Below are 13,949 nucleotides of genomic sequence, written 5' to 3'. Positions count from 1 at the left end.
GATCAAATCAGCGTATCCTATAACTAAAAGATCAACTCTACTTGACTCCAAGTAGACTATTCTCTATCTATTAAACCTAGCACTTGCTCCTACAGTACTTATTACCTTGATACGGCACTCTTGTCATAGATAGTACCCCAAAAGGCAACCCCCATTTCGGTCACCACGTCCCCGGAATCTTTTTAAAGTTTTTGTCTACCCTTCTAGCATGTCGAGGGATCAGTTGCTAGTGTCCTCTCCTGCTCAGCTGGTGAACCTGGGAATATTGAGGCAATGTTTCAATTGCCTCATGTACACAACCCTTTCCTCCTCCCACAAAACACAAATACATGCGAGAGATGCAACTAGCCAAACTGGAGGCTGAGCTCTCTCAACATAGGACTGGCAAGACCAGTCAGGAGGAGAAGGTTACCACACACACTATAGACCCAGTCTCACATAGTACCATTACAACCTCAAATCATACACATAAACACACAAAGACATACTCGGAGGCTCTGATCAAAAATCTACCAAAACAGCAGAGGCCACCAAAGCAGACACCCAAACAACCACCACCTCAGAACACAACACCCGCAACACATAGACCTCACAGTCAGAGTGTCAAACAGTCACAGCCCTTAAGGCCAAACACAATGCCAGACACACTAGTCATTGGTGACTCCATAGTCAGACACACTGATGTCCCGCTCACCAGACTGAGTAAGGAGAAGGTCACAGTAAGCTGCCTGTCGGGCTAGAATCCGCCACATAACGCAAGCACTCAGGTCTCTCAACAGCAGGTACAAATATGACTCAGTCATTGTCCACGCTGGTGTAAGCGACCTGAGGGACTACATGAAAAGAGACATTGAGGAGCTCTCTGATTATGTAGCCCAGGCAGGTATGACCCTGACCTTGAGCAGTATCCTACCTTCACCAAGAATGATGCCACAATACAGAGATAAGATGATCAGCTTTAACAATTGGCTTAAACACTGGTGTCATTCAAAGGGGATCCAGTATCTGTCTGCCTGGGGTGACATGCTGGACAAGCCACGGCTTGCACCTGTCACCCTGGGATTCGGATATTGGCAAAGGCTCTTGCCACCCCCATAGTGCCTTTTTAGGCAAGGCTCAAATTCTAAACCTACCACCCTAGAACACAAAAAGGAAAAAACTAAGGGTAATGCTGCTCAATGCCAGAAGTCTAAATCTCAAAATGCCTTTTTCGAGGCCCTTCTCAGTATGGAGAACATCGATGTCTGTGCTGTGACAGAAACCTGGTTCAAGGCTCCTGAGAGCACCCCAGCGCTATCAGGTTTTACCTCATATCATGCGTTTCGGCCCCAAAATCCGGACAATACCAAGAAAGGAGGGTATCCATATTCATCAAGGACACCCACACCTCAAGACTGACGATGCATCGGAGACCATCCAGGTGCAATTAACCATAGGCAAGACTGCTCTGCAAATTGTAGCATGTTACAGGCCACCCTCACAAACTCAGGAAACTCACATGGCCTTCCTGAAAACACTAGAGGGGATAAATGTATCACCAAACACCATCATACTAGGTGACTTCAATTACCCTAATATAGACTGGGAACACTACTCAAGCCCAAACACCCTAGCCCAAAAGTTCCTGGAATTCATAAACTCAAATGCCATGGAACAACTAGTCACCATCCCCACAAGAGGAGATAACATACTTGATCTCATCATCATGAACATGGGAGCACCATGTTCAACACTGGAAGTATACCCCTCACTGGTGAGATCAGATCACAAACTAATCTCGCTGGAGGTCCTCATCCCACCCCCACCTGAAATAAAAAGACCACAGTAAAGAACTTCTCAAAAGCCGACTCCACACTACTAAAGACAAGTGTGGTCGCCTCCCAGGACGCCGAGCCGGTGGAAAACAATACTGAAGCCGCTGAGTCACTCGCCTTCTACCAGCACCTGCAGGACTGCATGGATAAGGCAATCCCAAGCAAAACAAAGACTCTTTGTACCAAAGGCAAGCGTCCAGTCTGGTGGACCCCAGCCATAAACAAACTCTACAACAAAAGGAGGAAGCTACTACAAGATAGAGCAAAATCCTTAAAAGGTAAGACACCCTTGATCACTATAAGTAAAAACTAAGAGCTCTCATAAAATCATCCAAAGCAAATTTGAGAGAAAAATAGCTAAAGACTCAAAGACAATCATAAGGCCTTCTTTAGCTATGTTAGAAACCTAGGAGGAAACTCCCAGATATGCTCAGAACTAGTTCAAAATGATGTGAAGATTACTGATCCTACAGACATTGCCAACATACTGGCTGACAGGTTCAGTGCAAACTTCTTCCCTCCCCAAAGGAGAGATATCTATACCAAATGAGTGCAGCCCCAAACATCTCCAGCCCAAGTGAGAACTGCTCTCTCCAAAGCAAAAAACACAGCATCCATGGGACCCGATGGTGTCCCCGGCTGTGTGCTCCACGCACTCAATGAGGAATTAAACCCACAGCTAGGACAGCTGTTTAATCAAAGTCTTACCTCTGGATCCAGGAGTGGCGCACTGCAACTGTGGTCCCACTTCACAAAGGCGGTGCCTCCACAGACCCTGGAAATTACCGGCCCATTAGCTTGACAAGCCTTATCTGCAAAGCCATGGAGAGGATCATAATGGACCTCATAAATAAAGACATAGGGAATTTGCAGACTTTGGATCCAACCCAGTTTGGCTTTGTCAAAGGCAGATCATGCCTTTTAAACTTGGTTGACTTTTTGAAACAGTCACCAAAGCCATTGATGAGGAAAGGCAGTCCATACAGCCTACCTCGATCTGGCTAAGGCCTTGATACAGTACCCCACTCGGGTATCATTGAAAAACTCATCAGCTTAAATGTTAACCCATACATCACAAGATGGGTTGCAAACTGGCTGAGTGACAGAACCCACAGGGTCAGAGTTGCTGGCGCCATGTCAGACTCAAAGCCTGTCACAAGTGGTGTCCCACAAGGCTCAGTCCTGGGCCCACTCTTGTTTGGCATCTACTTTTCGAAGTACAAGCAAACACAGGAGGGTTATGGCTGACAAAGTTTGCAGATGACTGCAAACTGGGCGCCATAGTAGAAAACACATCTGACACAGACATCCTTCAGAAGGGTCTCACAGAAACGGATAACTGGTGCCAGAGCCACGGCCTAAAGTTAAATGCCAAAAATGCATAGTCATACCCTTGGGAAAAACAAGGTTACCTAGCTACCAAATAGGTGGCAATCCACTGAGCACAGAAGAAGTTATCAGGGACCTGGGGACCCAGGTTGATAGTAGTCTGTCATTCGACACCCATGTAGCTAAAGTAGTTAGGAAGTCCTTCTACATTGCCCACCTTATCATGAAGGGATTCTCATCTAGATCAAGGAGGTCATAGTCTCCCTTTACTCATCACTCATCAGACCAATGATTGAGTACAATGCCCCATTGAATGTATCTGACCCGACACTTGCAGCAGCTGGAGAGGCCACAAAGTTCCTCACCAAAAGGATAAAGGGTCTCAAAAATCTGTCCTATGCTGCCCGACTGAAAGAACTCCAGCTCTATTCAGCTCAGAGGTGACCTTTGCCTAACATACAAGGCCATGTCAAACCCAGATTTGATGAATATGCTTCACCTCAAAAATCTAGATCCATCAGAGCCACAAGGCGGAGACTTAAACCTCGACACGGCTATTAATAGGGCGTGCTGGAGAGATAGATTCCTATGCTGTGGAACAAAATCCCGGTACATGTGAGGCAGAGCACCGCTGGCCTTGTTCAAGAGAAATCTTGACCAATGGATGAGATATACCCCAGGAATTACCTCAGTGTCACTGCTCGACAGAGGCACAGCAAAATAATGGGTATAGTTCCCCATACTAAAGGGGTGGCGTAAGCCACAAAACAATGGGCTAGGCTTATAAATGCCCTCGGGCAGATAGCCTAGTATGAACCTATGAACCTATGTATTTTATATACACATACATAAAATAGTTAAATATATCATGAGAAAAAAATATATATATGTTATATATATATATATGTAAAAATAGTATTGAATAAATGTCATTTGTGATCTGTAACTACGGTGAATTTTCTTCCATGCAGATAAGGCTGAAGTTTCTGCAGTGCCCACACTATGGCTAGACATTCCTCTTCTACAGCTGCATAGCATTCATCCCTGGGTTGGAGCCTACAACTGAGATAAACCACTTGGTGCTCTTCTCCCTCTGAAGAAATCTGGCTAAGTACAGCCCCTACCCCATGGTTCGAAGCATCCACCTGAACAAATTATTTGCTATAAACTGGACTGGTTAACACAGGGGGTACTCCCATAGCTTCTTTAAGCTTCTAGAATGCCTGCTCATGCTGGGGTCCACACTATTTATTTATTTCCAGTTTGATTACTGGGGAAGTCCACTGGGCCCAGAGAGCCCGTTTTTCAGTGGAGCCTCATGAAGAAAAGCTCCATGAAGCTCCATGAAGCAGATTACAGTAAAGATAGCAGTCCAATAAAAATAGGGTACCCTACCTTATCTGGCCTGTTTTTCCTTGTCAGGTCTGTGAGGGGAGCAGTTAACTGGTTCTGTAATTGGGATGAGCCCTGCTGTCCCTAAAAATGCCCTCAGCTGCTTTTTGGTAACAGGTGCAGGCCATGCCTGAATGGCTTCCCCTTTGATGGGTTCTAGCCTGATCTTACCACTCCCCACACTATGTCGCAGGTAGGAGACTTCTGCCATACCCACCTGACATTTGCTGGGCTTGATGGTCAACCCTGCTCTCTCTAGTCTGCCCACCACCTCCATGACATGCTGAAGGTGCTCTTGCCAGGAATGGCTGTAGATGGCAGTATAATCTAGGTAAGCAAGGGCAAACCCTCCTGCTCCTGCTAGGATATGATCTACCAGCCTCTGGAAAGTCACTGGGGCATTTTTCATCCCAAAGGGCATCTTTGTGAACTCATACAAGACAAAAGGAATCACAAAGTCTGACCTCTCTCTGGCACTAGGACTCAAGGGCACCTGCCAGTAACCCTTGGTAAGATCAATTGTGGTAAGATACTTAGCCCCACCCAGCTGCTCTAGGGCTTCATCTGTCCTATGCATGGAGTAAGCATCTGCGTCTGTGTGACTATTTAATTTTCTGTCCACACAGAACTTGGTGCTGCCATCCTTCTTTGGCACAAGCACCACTGGGGAGGCTCAGGGACTGCTGGACTCCTGAATTACCCCTAGTTCCAACATTTCCTGTATCTCCTCCCTCAGAGTCTGACTCTTTCAGGCAATCTATAAGGGGCCTGACTAATAGGCCTTTGGGGTCCTGTATCCAGATGGTGTTGCATCAGGTGGGTGCACTCTGGTTTCCTAGTGAACATGTCCCCAAGCTCCTGCAACACTGCTTAGGTTTCTCGAAACTAGGTAGGAGATAGCTGTTGGGACATTGCTACCCCTTCAACTGAGGTGTCAGTCCAGGGCTCACTGAGGAGATCAGTCACCAGATCTCCCGCAGACTCCTCCTGCAATCCACTGCAAATACTCAACACAAGGGCCTTCCTATCATGGTAAGGTTTCATCATGTTAACATAGTACAATTTGTGCCCCTGCCTCCTGCTTAGCAGTTCTATCATGCAGTTAATATCACGTGACCTTCCTTACCACCTTGTAGGGTCCATCCCAAGCTGCCTACAGCTTGTTGTGTCTGACAGGAATGAGAACTATTACCTACTGCCCTACAGCGTGCTCTCTAAATCGAGCATTCCTGTCATACCAAACCTTTTTCTGCTGTTGGGCTTCTGCCAGGTTTGCCTGGGTCAAGCCCATGCTTTCCCTGAGCCTTGTCCTGAGGTTTAGGACATGTGCCACAACAGACTCCTTGTGAGAGTCACACTCACCCTCCATTCATCTCAAATTAAATCTAAAGGTCCCCTCCGCCTATGCCCATACAACAACTCAAAGGATGAAAAACCTGTGGATTCCTGGGGAACCTCGCTGTAAGTAAACAACAGATGGGGCATGTATTGGTCCCAGTCCCTCAAACTGGTTTGCAAATGCCCGTAGCATCGTCCTGAGTGTAGAGTGTGAGCTTTCCACAAGACCATTAGTCTGGGGATGGTACGGGGTGGTCTTTAGATGCTTCAGCCCACAGGACTTCCACAGATAATCCAGCAGGTCTGACATGAAATTGGCACCTCTGTCAGTCAGTATTTCTTTTGGGAATCCTACCCTGCTGAAAATCTATAACAAAGCATTCACCACCTTTTCTGCCTCAATGGAGGACAGAACCACTGCCTCAAGGTATCTCATAGGATAATCTACTACCACTAGGATATACTTTTTTTCTGTGGAACTTGGGGGACTCAGAGGCCCCACAATATCCATAGCTACCCTCTGAAATGGTTCCTCGATCACAGGCAAAGGAGCTTTCACCTTGTCTACTGCCTTGCTTACCTTTTGGCACTGCTCACAGGTCCTACAGTACCCTGTTGCATCTCTGGAAATCCCAGGCCAATAGAAGTTCTGTATAACAAGTCTCTTTGAATGTTTTATGCCCATATGAGCTGCAAAGGGAATATCATGGGCTATGGCTAGAAGTGCTAGAGGGTAGACTCTAGGCACTACCAATTTCTATATTCTCTCACCCTCTAGCCCTCCCCTTAGGGGTCCATTCTCTATACAGTAACCCTTTGTCCCAGTATACAGATTTCTCCTTCCCTTGAGAATCAGGAGCATCACTAGCTACCTCTCTCAGGCCTTGTAATGTAGGGTCTGAGAGCTGAGCCTGTCTCAACTCTCTCTTTGCAATCCTTCCCAGCTCCCCTTCCACAGGAAGTCGGGCATCCTCTGACAGCAGTGTCTCACTGTCAGTCTGGGTACTATTACTGAACTCTGCCCTTGCAGTCACTCTGTCCATGGGAACATCAGTACCCACAAACAGTTGTGGCACACCTTCAGTCTCACTACTACAGGGCAGCTCCCTCCCTGAAGTAATCACCTCACCAGCCCTGGCTGCAAGTGTGCAGTCTGTCTAGGTCTCCCCCAGGCAACCAGGCCCAGATGCTCGTCTCCACACCTATGTGTAACTGCATGAACACATGGTACTGCATTATCAAAATCCTACCCTATCAGGACATCTGCAGGATTATAGTCTGGTATGCTTTTTGTCACAAGAAAACCGACCGGTGGCATTTTGTCATTCCCACGTACTGGCTCTCCCACCTTTTGTTCCCCACCTTGCCTTCGTAGACATCTATATCCTACATAGCCCCACTTGTTGCATTTAAAACATTTAACCCTAGGTCCTGGATGTGTACCTGGACTAGTGGCTTCCCCTGCTACTGGCAGATTCTGTTGGGGCAATCTGGGCTGCCTACCATGGGTTCCCTTAGATGTATAAACAGCACTGGGTGTCCCTTTCCTGTGCAGTGATGCCCTGCTTGCTATGTATAAGTCTCCCTTCTTCCCCAACTCATCAACAGTAAGGCATTGCCTACCAGCTAACCAGATCCTCATGTCCTTAGGCAAAGTGCTAAGGGCTTGTTCCCTCACCAAAAGTTCTGCCAGTCCTTAAAAAGTGGTGACCTGACATCCACTCACCCATCTATGAAAACAAGTGCTCAGTTCAGCAACATATTCACACACACACTTTCATCTGCCTTGCGCCTATGCTCACGAAACATTTTTCAATAAGCTTCAGGTGTTAGCTTACAAAATTCTAGCAAACAATTCTTTACAACATTAAGACAGTCATTATCAGACAGTTTGGACAGAAAGTTACAGCTTTACCATGGAGTAAGGGGGTCAGGAACTGTACCCAGAGCCCTTGGTCAACATTATTTTGTTTACATACCCTCTCAAACATATGAATGAAACTATCAAAATTATCCCCCTCTGTAAATTGTGGAAGAAAGTTGCTGACCTTTGTTGCTCCTGGGGTTCAGTTACTCCCTTCCCCATTACCGCCATGACTCTGGCGAAGAGTCAGCATCTCCTTTTCATGTTGACTTTGCCTCTCCTTCTACTCAGCTTCCAGGTGTCTCAGTCTCTCTGCTGCTTCCATTTCCAAATGCTTGGCCTCCAGCTCAAGTCTCTTTAGCTCCTGATGGATTTCTAAGTCCTCTGTGGAAAGGCTGAGCTGTCCATTTTTCTGGGAGTTTTACAACCCCATGGCCAGTTAGATCATCCACCTGGTTGCTATTCTCTGATGCAGCTGTGACTAAAACTGCAATCATGTTTGCTTTATTCAAGTTTCCATGCACCAGTCCTTTAGCCTGACACATCTCAGCCAACTGGCTCCTTGTCAGCTTGCTATACTCCTCTGCTTACATGCTTGCCTGCTCTACCTGACTAAATAAATTAACAAAAAAAAAATAAAACAACTGTGATATGAACTCTGAATGTTCACTGTGTGGCAGATTTAGCATACAAAACACCTTCAGTGACCACAGTACACAAGCTACAGGAATTCAATATCCACATCATTACAAGCTAATTAATATGTGATGTGGCTATCTCACCACTATCATCCAATTAATATTTGATGTGGATATCCCACCACTGCCAAACAATTAATATGGGATGCCCCTGCACTGGCCCAGTAATCAAGAAGCCTCAATCCTCACCACTACCACCAGTGAGGGACATGCACACTGAGAAGATTACAAGTACACACAGTAAAGTACAATTTCCTTTAAGAGCACACACAGATCAGTCAGCCTGGGGCTGGTTTCTCCCTCTCTCTCTCCAGATCCCAGAGTAATAATCCCAATTGGCACAGTTATAGGGTTAAGATCTCAGCTGAGTGGTCAAGCCAAAACCTACAGCACCCTTTCTGTCCAACCAGTGCTTTGTGTCCCTCCCCACGTAGCTGACACACACACACACTTTGAGATATGATTTGTATACAAACACACAGACACTCTTGGGGAAGGCTGGCACAGGTTCACTAGCTATGCCTCCTTCTGCCCAGCCTATACGGTAGTACCACCTGCCACCAATCACCCTCATCAGCTAATATAAGGCCCTTCCCAAAGGATGACCAATTCTACGGTGTAATGCTACTGATATCAAAATGGTAGGTTTGACCAAGACATTTAAGGCTATTTAGGAGTGGCCTATACAGTACCACCACATACATATGCAAGTACTCTAAGAGCTTAAATATTGCTAAACAAAAACAGCCACAATTAAAATGTTTAAGTATATTTGATAGTAAACAATAAAAGCACAAGACAATACTCATTAACTCAATACAGTGACAATAGAGTTTAGAATCACAGGAAATATTAAAAAAAAACAGTCTCACATAAATACATAAAACATCTACACTAATCTTGATATATTTCTATCTCTAAGAGAAACTATGTTCTAAATAACTTACTTACAGAGCAAGGCAAATACAGATGAGAAGTGCTGAAGAGATGTTTACAGGTCCAGAACAAGACACAAAATGCACAGACTTTCTCGGATAGTTCTTAAGTTACTAAAAACATTTCTGCTGAATCATCTCAGATTATATTATTTTTGTCACCTCTGCCTTAGTTCCTAGGCTAGCAGGAACATAAATTTAACATGTTTATGTTAAAAATACTTATCTCTCAGAAGCTGACACTTCTCTCTTAGAAGCTTGCCTGAAACTGGAAGTTGTAAAATAATTACCTTGGAAACCTGTAATTACCTCTGTTTCCAGACAATAGGAAAGTCTACAACTCTAGACATTGCATCTGCTTTGAGCTGAAACAGAGATAACAGAGTCATAAACATGTTCCACTTATTTTTTTAGTTTGCAAGTTAACTCTGTATATTCCAGCCTTTACCATCAACACATACATTTGCATAGGCATGTAGTTTATACACATTTCTGCTATTTTCCAGCAGGGTGCACTGTGGTTACAATCTTGAAACTCAGTACAGAACATATAATTTTCTTACATTTCTAAGGCAAGCATACAAATCATATTACTGTTCACAAATGGCACAGAATTATTTACAAAATACTATCTAGCTGGGCTGGCAGCCTTCACAGGCAACAATGAAAAACGCTACAAAGTTAAAGAAAGAGGCCTTCAATTTAATGCTCACAGGTGATTTTCCGGATATGGCTTACTGGTACTATGAGGTCAGAAGAGTAGGAGCTGCTGTGACTGCTAAAGTGAAAGTTGTGGCTGTGCAAATAACTTCCAGATGGTAAGCTGAGGTAAACCACCTGACAACTTTGTTGGAGGGGGAGGGGAGTTGCCTGTATAGGTGGAAAAATGCTTTCCTCAAATAGGGATAATGTTAGAGCATGGAAAAAGGATTCCTGATCTTGGTGAATGTGCCCTCCTTTGAGGAGGAAGTGAACAAAAGAAATTATGGGACTGAGCCCCTTTCTGTAGATTTGATCACTATGGCAGTTAATTCTTTGATGGCAAAGCTGTGGGAGTGGATGACATCTAATCAGAAATGCCAAATGCTACAGATATTACTATGGAGTTCTGGTTCATATGTCCTTGCACGACTGCATGCAAGGAAGGAACAGCGGTGCTGGATGATCAACCTAGGAAGGTGGTCACTATTTTCCAAAAATGGGGCAGGAAGGTATGTTCCAATTTTACAGAGATAGTGATCCTGAGTATCCTCGGGGAAAGTCTATACCAAGGTCATGGAATGGAGAGGAGAGGCTACCTAAAAGTTTAGCCTCCAGGAAGAGCATGCAGATTCCATCTAAGTCATAAAACAAGTGAAACAAATTTTTGACCTTGCACAAATACTGTGGGGGTCCAGGGGAGTTTGCCACCAGAATCTGCAAATGGTCGAAGACTTGGAGAAGACATACGAGTGCTCACCTCATCATGTCTTGTTGAGGGTGCTATATCATATTTTCAACATTTAGTCAAATACAAATGCATTTGTAGTGGGCATGGGAAACTACTAAAGATGTTCTTTGTCACCCCTTCAAATAATGATTTTCATACACTAAACTGCAAGATGCAGCTGATATCTAGCCAGTATTTAGTCTGGGGATGGGAGGATTGTGTCTTTTTATACAATGTCCTTTTGAGTGGGGTCCAGCGTGGACTGTAGTCCTTCACTGACTTAGTGTGAAGCTGTTAGGATGAATATCACCATGCCTCAATCAGAAGTCATTGATCTCTCCTGTGAGACAGCAGATTTTTCTCAGTTCATGAGACAGGAGCAGCTACCTGACATGGAAGAGCTTTAACATCTTGGGAGTCCTGTTCATGAGTGATGATACAAATAAATGTCTGTGTAGGGGGTTGTCTGCCATGGCTGTAATACTGCAGGCAGTTTCACCACACTGTGGTACTAAAGCAAGAGCTGGATACAGGACAAACATTTCCTTTTACTGTTCCGCATTCCCAACCTTGCCCTAGGGCCACCCACTTTGGGTAGTTTTCAAAAGAATGAGATATGAAGTTACTGGTCTTACTACCTATTGCATGTGAATGGAGGGGCTCAACAGTCATGGGGACCATCAGGAATGCAGTCACTGCTTACCAGAATAGACACTAGCCCAATGAAGTGAATTGGGCACCTACTAAGAATGTCACTCAATGTCTCCTTTAGAAGGCACTCTAGACGCAGTCCACTGCAGAAGGCTCAAGGAAACTGGGAAGCTTATTATGCTTGGACTGCCTAACAACACCAGGGGATGCCATAAAATAACCTAAGTACATTCTCTAGGATAGGGAAATCTACCATTACGTTTGTTGCAAGCAGCTTAGAAAATTAATGAAGGGCTATTTGAAATAGAATAAAAAGGTTTATAATAATGAAAAGTAATTCATTTTAAATATGGATAAACATTTAAAATATATGCATTACTTTCTTAACTGGGTTGGTGTACAGGCTCAAGAATCCTTTTCAGCCATGACTCAGGTCATTCTGCTGTCACAGTTCCACAACACAAGTAATATAATAACAAATAGTTCATATTACTGATCAACTGACGTTGCACATGCTATTGACATAATCAAGAGTTTACATTAAATTATTTAACAGTGCAAACTTGCTATAATTATCCACCTAATGTAATGGAGAGATAGGAATAAAGTTACAACTTTCCAAACATTTATTTATGTTCATGTATGTGCACAGGATTCTCGTGCCTACAGAGGCCTCCATGAGTAAGGTATCGTGGTGTTTATCTTGCATGGTTTATATTATCTGTGCTGCTCTGACAACACAGTTAACATTAATCAAAGCAGGTGATCTTTTGTGTGTGTGTGTGTGTGTGTGTGTGTGTGTGTGTGTGTGTGTGTGTGTGTGTGTGTGTGTGCTGCCAGTCTAAAACACACACTTCTTCACAATGATGAAAGACTAGTCAAGAACAAAGTCACTTAGGTAAATCACACCCTCAAAACATTGTTTCTGCTAGATTAGAATACATTTTCAACTGCAGAAACCACCTCTGACATGGGAGCACAACCTGCTCACACATCTGTTTCATATACAATATAACCAGCCTGCATGCAAATTAAAGTGAAGCTTGCTTAAACAAAACAGAAAAGGGTTTATTTTCTAAACTGTTGTCACAGTTTGTCTACTTTCCTTTCAATTGACCTGAACCACAGTCTTGATTGCTTTCTATGTTCATTCTTGAAGTAAGCAGGCTAATTATAAGAAATGTAGTTTAGAGTCATCAATACTTGATGACTTCACACAGTACTTGCCAAATGCCAAAAACAACTGCTGGCAGAGTAAACGAGTTAGAGGATATACATCTGGTAAGAGCTACAGCAGATAAGACTACTGTCTAAAATAGCATATTATCATCACCATCAAATTATTTCAAATAGCAAACCACATTTTTATCTCTAATACATAAGAGATGCATTTTTTTCATTCTAAAAATAAAACAAAGTAAAAGTTTCCAAGCAACACAGCCTCAATTCTTAAGATGGAACACAAAACAGGGTCAACATTTGTCAATTGGTGGAAGCAGAGAGAACTCTACGTGTGCTATACACATAGTCTGAAGAAAAACAGAAAAAGTGATATTTTAATATGCAATGTGCTGTTATATGAACATTTTATTTCTATTACTAGCTAAGAAAATGTCTTGACAAATGGAAGTCACTTCAATAACTACTGCCTTATAATTGTACAGTTGCTTGACAGGGGCTAAAATCATATCACAGAGTTGAACAACCAGCTTCCTGTCACATGACAGATAACTAGACACATACATAAGCAATAATGCACCAATGCCAGGGTGCATGGCAATACTGTCAGGAGATGAAAGACATTGCAGCTGCTACACTGCTTTCCATTGGGCACTGCTATAAACAAAGAAAATACCATCCTGAAGTAAGTGTCACAACTACATACAAAATGTTGATGACATTTTTACTGACTTTTTAAATCAAAATTAACCATGTATTAGTTTAACAAGCTCAGAAACATATCACTTAAAAAATGTCATTTTAAACTAAAAAAAATAAGTAGCCTTCAATAAAGGCTGCTTAAAAAAAATCCGTAAGGGGTAAAGTTTGCCCTCTTATTATGACGCTTCAACTTTCATCTTTAAATACACAAAAAGAAAATACTGCAGCAAACTGTGATTGCTATTAACAAAATTAAAATAAAAACGAACAACAGAAACGTTCACTAGTTTAATAAAACCAAGTACAAAAAGCAAAGCTTTCGGGTTTCCCCTTCATCAGTGCGTGCAAAAATGACTATCTAAAACCATTATAAATACAAACATATGACACAGCCAACCAATCAAAGCAAAAAAGCAATTAAACAAATTAGTGCAACATCATTTGTTTCTTTTGTAAGAATGGTTTTAAACTAACTGCCCCATTGAGCCCTGCAGACTTATCTGCGTTCAATTCCAATATCCATGCAAATTCAGCATTCTCTAGCTTTAGAGTTATAAAAGTGTTACAGAAAGAGTGTAAGGGGTGGGGGCATTAACAAAAAGTTTTTTTCTGGTGACT

Source organism: Protopterus annectens, chromosome 1.part1, assembly GCF_019279795.1.
Source record: "Protopterus annectens isolate FY-2018-M chromosome 1.part1, PAN1.0, whole genome shotgun sequence".
Taxonomy (NCBI): Eukaryota; Metazoa; Chordata; order Ceratodontiformes; family Protopteridae; genus Protopterus; species Protopterus annectens.
This window is presented reverse-complemented; position numbering follows the sequence as displayed.